The sequence below is a fragment of the Manihot esculenta genome, chromosome 8, assembly GCF_001659605.2.
Source record: "Manihot esculenta cultivar AM560-2 chromosome 8, M.esculenta_v8, whole genome shotgun sequence".
NCBI lineage: Eukaryota > Viridiplantae > Streptophyta > Magnoliopsida > Malpighiales > Euphorbiaceae > Manihot > Manihot esculenta.
The window spans coordinates 30,367,236-30,373,235 of record NC_035168.2 but is presented as its reverse complement, the minus strand read 5'-3'; positions in this window follow the sequence as shown (position 1 = coordinate 30,373,235).

The following is a 6,000-nucleotide window of genomic DNA, read 5'->3' as shown; positions in this document are numbered from 1 at the left end:
ATGGTGGTAAGAAACGTCTTCCATTCCCATAACTAATCTATTGAATCAACCCAAAAGAACAAAGTGTCTGTGATCAACCCCAATGACTAAAGAGGATCCAATACTTCAACTAGAGCTTTCTTATTATTTATTTCTCTTTTATTTTATTATTCGCTTATTTTAATTGCTTTTAGTAGTTTATTAATCAAATCAATCTCAAACCCCCCATTTTACTTCACTGCAATTTATTTTTATTCCGCTTTCAGTTTATCTCATTTTTGGTTTATCTCATTGTTTCAGTTTATTTTATTGGTCTTGTTGAGAAAAATAAATAGGTAATCAATTCTCTGTGGATTTGATCCTTCACCACTATCTGCAGTTGTAAATTGTTGATAACCAAGAAGGTTATTTTTGACCGGTTTCGACAACCGCGAGTCAAGTAGTAATCTGCCCAAATCACCAAAGAAGGCAGAAGTCAATCTGCTCAAATCAACAGACCAGGCAGAATTCAGTCACAGGCAGAAATCAGACCAGCAACTAGTAGAGAAATTCAAGGTACCTCCCCCCTTCCCAAAGAGATTTGTGAGGTCCCAAAAAGAAAAAGAGGAGAAAGAAATACTTAAGACACTTCGCAAGGTAGAAATCAACATTCCTCTACTTGATGCTGTCAAGCAAATTCCAAGGTATGCCAAGTTTCTCAAAGAACTATGCACCAACCGAAGGAAACTTGCTGAACGTGAAAAGGTAAGTGTAGGGGAGTGTGTTTCAGCTGTCATTCAAAGAAAGCTCCCAACCAAGTGCAAGGATAAAGGGATGTTCACTGTTTCATGCAAAATAGGCAATGTGGGGATAAAGAAGGCCATGTGTGACCTTGGAGCTTCAATTAATGTCATGCCCCTTTCCATTTTTAACTTGTTGAATGCAGGAACACTCAAGGGCACCAGCATAGTAATCCAATTGGCCGACCGATCTGTTGTCTATCCCAAGGGTGTGCTTGAAGATGTGTTGGTGCAAGTGGACCAACTAGTCTTCCCAGCAGATTTTTATGTCATAGACATGGAGGAAGATAAGAGCAACACCACCTCTGACATCCTACTTGGGAGACCATTCTTGAGCACAGCTAGAACCAAAATTGATGTGCATGATGGCACATTAACCATGGAGTTTGAAGGGGAAGTTATCAAGTTTAATGTTTATGATACCATGAAATTCCCAAATGATGTTTCTCCTATTTATGGTCTTGATGTTATTGATGATTTAAGTCAAGAAATCTTTGATTTTGATCTAGATAACTCACTCAATACTGATTTATACAGATCTGAAGAAATGGACAGCACCAACAGCAGCACCGAAAAAGAAACAGACCAGACAGCATACTGTTCACTGCTGGTTGCGGGTGATTTGCCCAAATCACCAGTACAGGTAGATCCCGACTTGCCCAAATCACTGGAGCAGACAGACGTGACAGAGAGTGATCTGTCCAAATCACCAGACCCAGCACCAAAAAATTTGCCCAAATCAATAAGCAGACAGCAAGCAGTATCACAGACAGCAACTACTCCAGACCTAAAAACACTGCTCGGACACCTTAAATATGCCTATTTGGGGGCTAGAAAAACACTTCCAGTCATCATCTCCAACCAATTAAGCCAGCAAGAAGAGAACAGCCTCCTAGAAGTGTTGAGAAATCACAAAGAAGCAATTGGGTGGACCTTGGAAGACATAAAAGGCATCTCACCATCAACATGCATGCATCGAATACTCATGAAAGAAGAGTGCAAACCTGTCCGTAAGGCTCAAAGAAGGCTGAATCCACCAATGATGGAGGTTGTGAAGAAAGAGATAGTGAAGCTCCTAGATATTGGGGTGGTCTACCCCATCTTTGACAGCAAATGGGTGAGCCCTATCCATGTGGTACCAAAGAAGACTGGGATTACCGTTGTCCCCAATTCTGAAGGAGAGCTAGTACCCACCCGTGTGCAAAATGGGTGGAGAGTTTGTATGGATTATAGAAAGCTCAATGCAGCCACAAGGAAGGACCATTTTCCCTTGCCCTTCATGGACCAAATGCTTGAAAGACTTGCTGGAAAAAGCCATTACTGCTGCCTTGATGGATACTCAGGATTCTACCAAATCCCCGTTGCACCCGAAGATCAAGAAAAGACCACTTTCACATGTCCATTTGGCACCTTCGCATTTAGGAGGATGCCCTTCGGTCTTTGCAATGCACCAGCCACCTTCCAAAGGTGCATGATGAGTATTTTTTCTAACTATGTAGAAAAAATTATTGAGGTTTTCATGGTGTATTGCAACTCATTCCAAGAATGCCTAGCCAACTTGGAGAAGATACTCCAAAGATGCTTGGAGGCAAATCTAGTTTTGAACTATGAAAAATGTTTTGAACTATGAAAAATGTCACTTCATGGTCAGCCATGGCCTCATCTTAGGCCACATTGTTTCAGCAAAAGGGATAGAGGTGGACAAAGCCAAAATAGACACCATCAAAAGCTTACCCTATCCAACCAGCATTCGGGAGATTAGATCTTTCCTTGGCTATGCTAGTTTTTACAGGAGATTCATCAAATATTTTTCCAAAATAACTCAGCCTTTGTGCAGGTTATTACAACAGGACGTACTATTCAGCTTTGATGAAAATTGCAGAACAACCTTTGATTTGGTCAAATCACTGCTGATCACTGCCCCAATCATCCAGCCACCTGACTGGACCCTTCCATTTGAGATCATGTGTGATGCCAACAACTTTGCTATAGGTGTAGTGTTGGGGCAGCACAAAGGTAATTCTCCTCATGTCATTCACTATGCCTCACGCACCCTAGATGCTGCACAATGCAATTATTCTACAACAGAAAAAGAGTTGCTGGCTGTTGTGTTTGCATTGGAGAAATTTCGGTCCTATCTACTTGGGACAAAGGTGATTGTTTATTCAGATCATGCTGCACTAAGGTACTTGGTCAAGAAAAAAGAAGCAAAATCAAGGCTGGTACGTTGGATACTGCTGTTACAAGAATTTGATGTGGAGATTCGTGACAAGAAGGGGAAGGAAAACCTTGTAGCTGATCACCTCAGCAGAATACTGACCGAGATGGAGACCTGCCCCATCAATGAAAATTTCCCTGATGAGCACCTCTTTGCTGTCCAAGAAGAGGAACCATGGTATGCTGATATAGTAAATTACCTTGCCACAGGTGATTTACCTTTTGATTTGCCCAAACACATGAGAGACAAGATCAAGAAAGATGCAAGGTATTATGTGTGGGATGAGCCTTACCTATGGAAGCATTGTGCAGACCAAATCATAAGAAGATGCATCCCAGATCAAGAAATACATTATGTCCTAGCCTTTTGCCACTCATATGGCTGTGGAGGACATTTTGGGCCACGCAAGGCAGCCTTGAAAATCCTTGAATGTGGGTTATTTTGGCCTAACATATTTAGAGATTCCTATTTATTTTGTAGGTCATGTGCAAGATGCCAACAAACGGGAAACCTTGGCAACCGAAGTGAAATGCCACAAGCACCTATCATGGTTTGTGAAATCTTGGACATTTGGGGCATTGACTGTAACAACCCGAAAACCGAACCACTACCGGCGCTAGGATCCAGATCGGCTTAAGGCCGCCGGGACCCGTAGCAAGCCAAACATTCATCCTGTATACCTGTTTAATCCCATACATGATCAACACATACATAAAAGTTTAAAACTTTCTCATTTATTCATTCATTCGTTCATTCATTCATTCCTTCACCAAGCTTAACCTATGCATGCATAAATCATAACATAAAACCTCTCACTGGAGTCCTCATCAAATACTCCAATGGGGTATCATAACATACATTAAGCTTGGTTTACATAATCATCATTAAACATTTAAGATCATGTACCGAAAAGGGATTAACAACATACTATGGTCAAGGACAACTCTAAACTTCCATAAGCATCAATACATTACATTTCTATACTATACTTTTACATTACATCATAATCATGTCCACATCTATCCATTACATAAAACATGACTCTACTCCTGCTGACCTCCTGGTCTACCCTGTACCTGCAAACCTGGGGGATTAAGGGAGTGGGGTGAGCTACTAGAGCCCAGTGAGCAGAATAATAAAACATTATATTAAAAATATATGATATCATGGAATGCATCACATCACAAACAAATCACATCAAGGATGAATTTGTCACCAATAATCCTCTACATAGTCCAATTGTGCCAGGGGCGTAGAATGGGCCTCACTGGTCTTTCTCTTAACATAACATAACATAGCATAACATTCCATAGTGCCAGGGGCGTAGAATGGGCCTCACTGGTCTTTCTCTTAACATAGTGCCAGGGGCGTAGAATGGGCCTCACTGGCTATCCATACCGTATCATCATCATACCATAACATACGAGGACTAAAGGATCATTCAACATCCATCCACATCATCATCAAGTTATGCAATGCAACATATTCGTGAATTCTAATGCAAACAACCTAATATATCTCATGGCATACGTGATGCATGTATCATGCTCAAAATTTATTTATTTGCTTTGAAACGTAAAGAGTTATTCCACTCACCTCTGGCTGAAGCTCTAATGACTCTGAAGCAGCTATCTCACTGCTGGGGTCCTCGTGTAACGCCCCGGAAATCCGGACCGCTACCGGCGCTAGGATTCAGGTCGGCTTAAGGCCGCCGGAACCCGTAGCAAGCCTACATACATCCTGTTCACCTGTTTAATCCCATACATGATCATCAAACATACATAAGAATTAAAAACTTTTCTTTTTCTTCATTCACCAAACTCAACCTGTGCATGCACTATATTCATCATATACATAAACATTAATCCCTCTGTGGGATTTCAACAAAGCCTCAAGGGCTATACATCATATGGTGAGTTGGTTTACATCAATATCAAAACACAAGATCATGTACATACCAAGGGATTAACATATACTATGGTCAAGCACAACTCTATCCTCAATAACATAATTACATTACATTCTTATCATTTGTCATGTCCACATACTCTAGCTATTACATACATATGACTTTTCTCTTCTTTTCTTCTCTATCACTCCCGTACCTGCAAACCTGGGGTTAGGGGAGAGGGGTGAGCTAAAAGCCCAGTGAGCAGAAACTAAAAACATTATATTAAAGTTCATGCTTTCATGAAATGCATCATATCACAGACAATCCACATCAAGGGTGAACCTGTCACCAATTAGTCCCAACATAGTCTCGTGCCAGGCCGTAGCATGGGGTCCTGGTCTTCCTGTCATATCATATATAAAGCCTCGTGCCAGGCCGTAGCATGGGGTCCTGGTCTTCCTGTCATATCATATATAAAGTCTCGTGCCAGGCCGTAGCATGGGGTCCTGGTCTTCCTGTCATATCATATATAAAGCCTCGTGCCAGGCCGTAGCATGGGGTCCTGGTCTTCCTGTCATATCATATATAAAGTCTCGTGCCAGGCCGTAGCATGGGGTCCTGGTCTTCCTGTCATAACATACATAAAGTCTCGTGGACTAATTGGATCATACAGCATTCACCCACAACCACAAAATAAAATGCAATGCGACATATTCGTGAACTAATGCAATCAGCCTATTACATGTCATCATGATGCATGAAACATGCTCAAAACATTTAATTGCTTGATTTAAAACATTAAGCTTGTTTCCACTCACCTCTGGTTAGCTCTGACCAGACACTGAAGCAGCTCACTCACTGCTGGGGTCCTCGGTTCCTCGGGTCCGAACCTACACAGGTGGACTCCAATGAGGGACCAAACATATATAAACACAACTCTAATACATCCCCCAAAAACCCCCTAAAACATCGTGAAAACATCACAGAAAATATGCATGAAACGGCTGAACAGGGCACCTTCGGCGGCACCTTCGGCGGCCGAAAGTCCTGGACAGAGACGAAACTCAGCTAGGTTCGGCGGCACCTTCGGCGGCCGAAAGTGCCAGACAGAGACGAAAGTCTCTTTTCGGGGG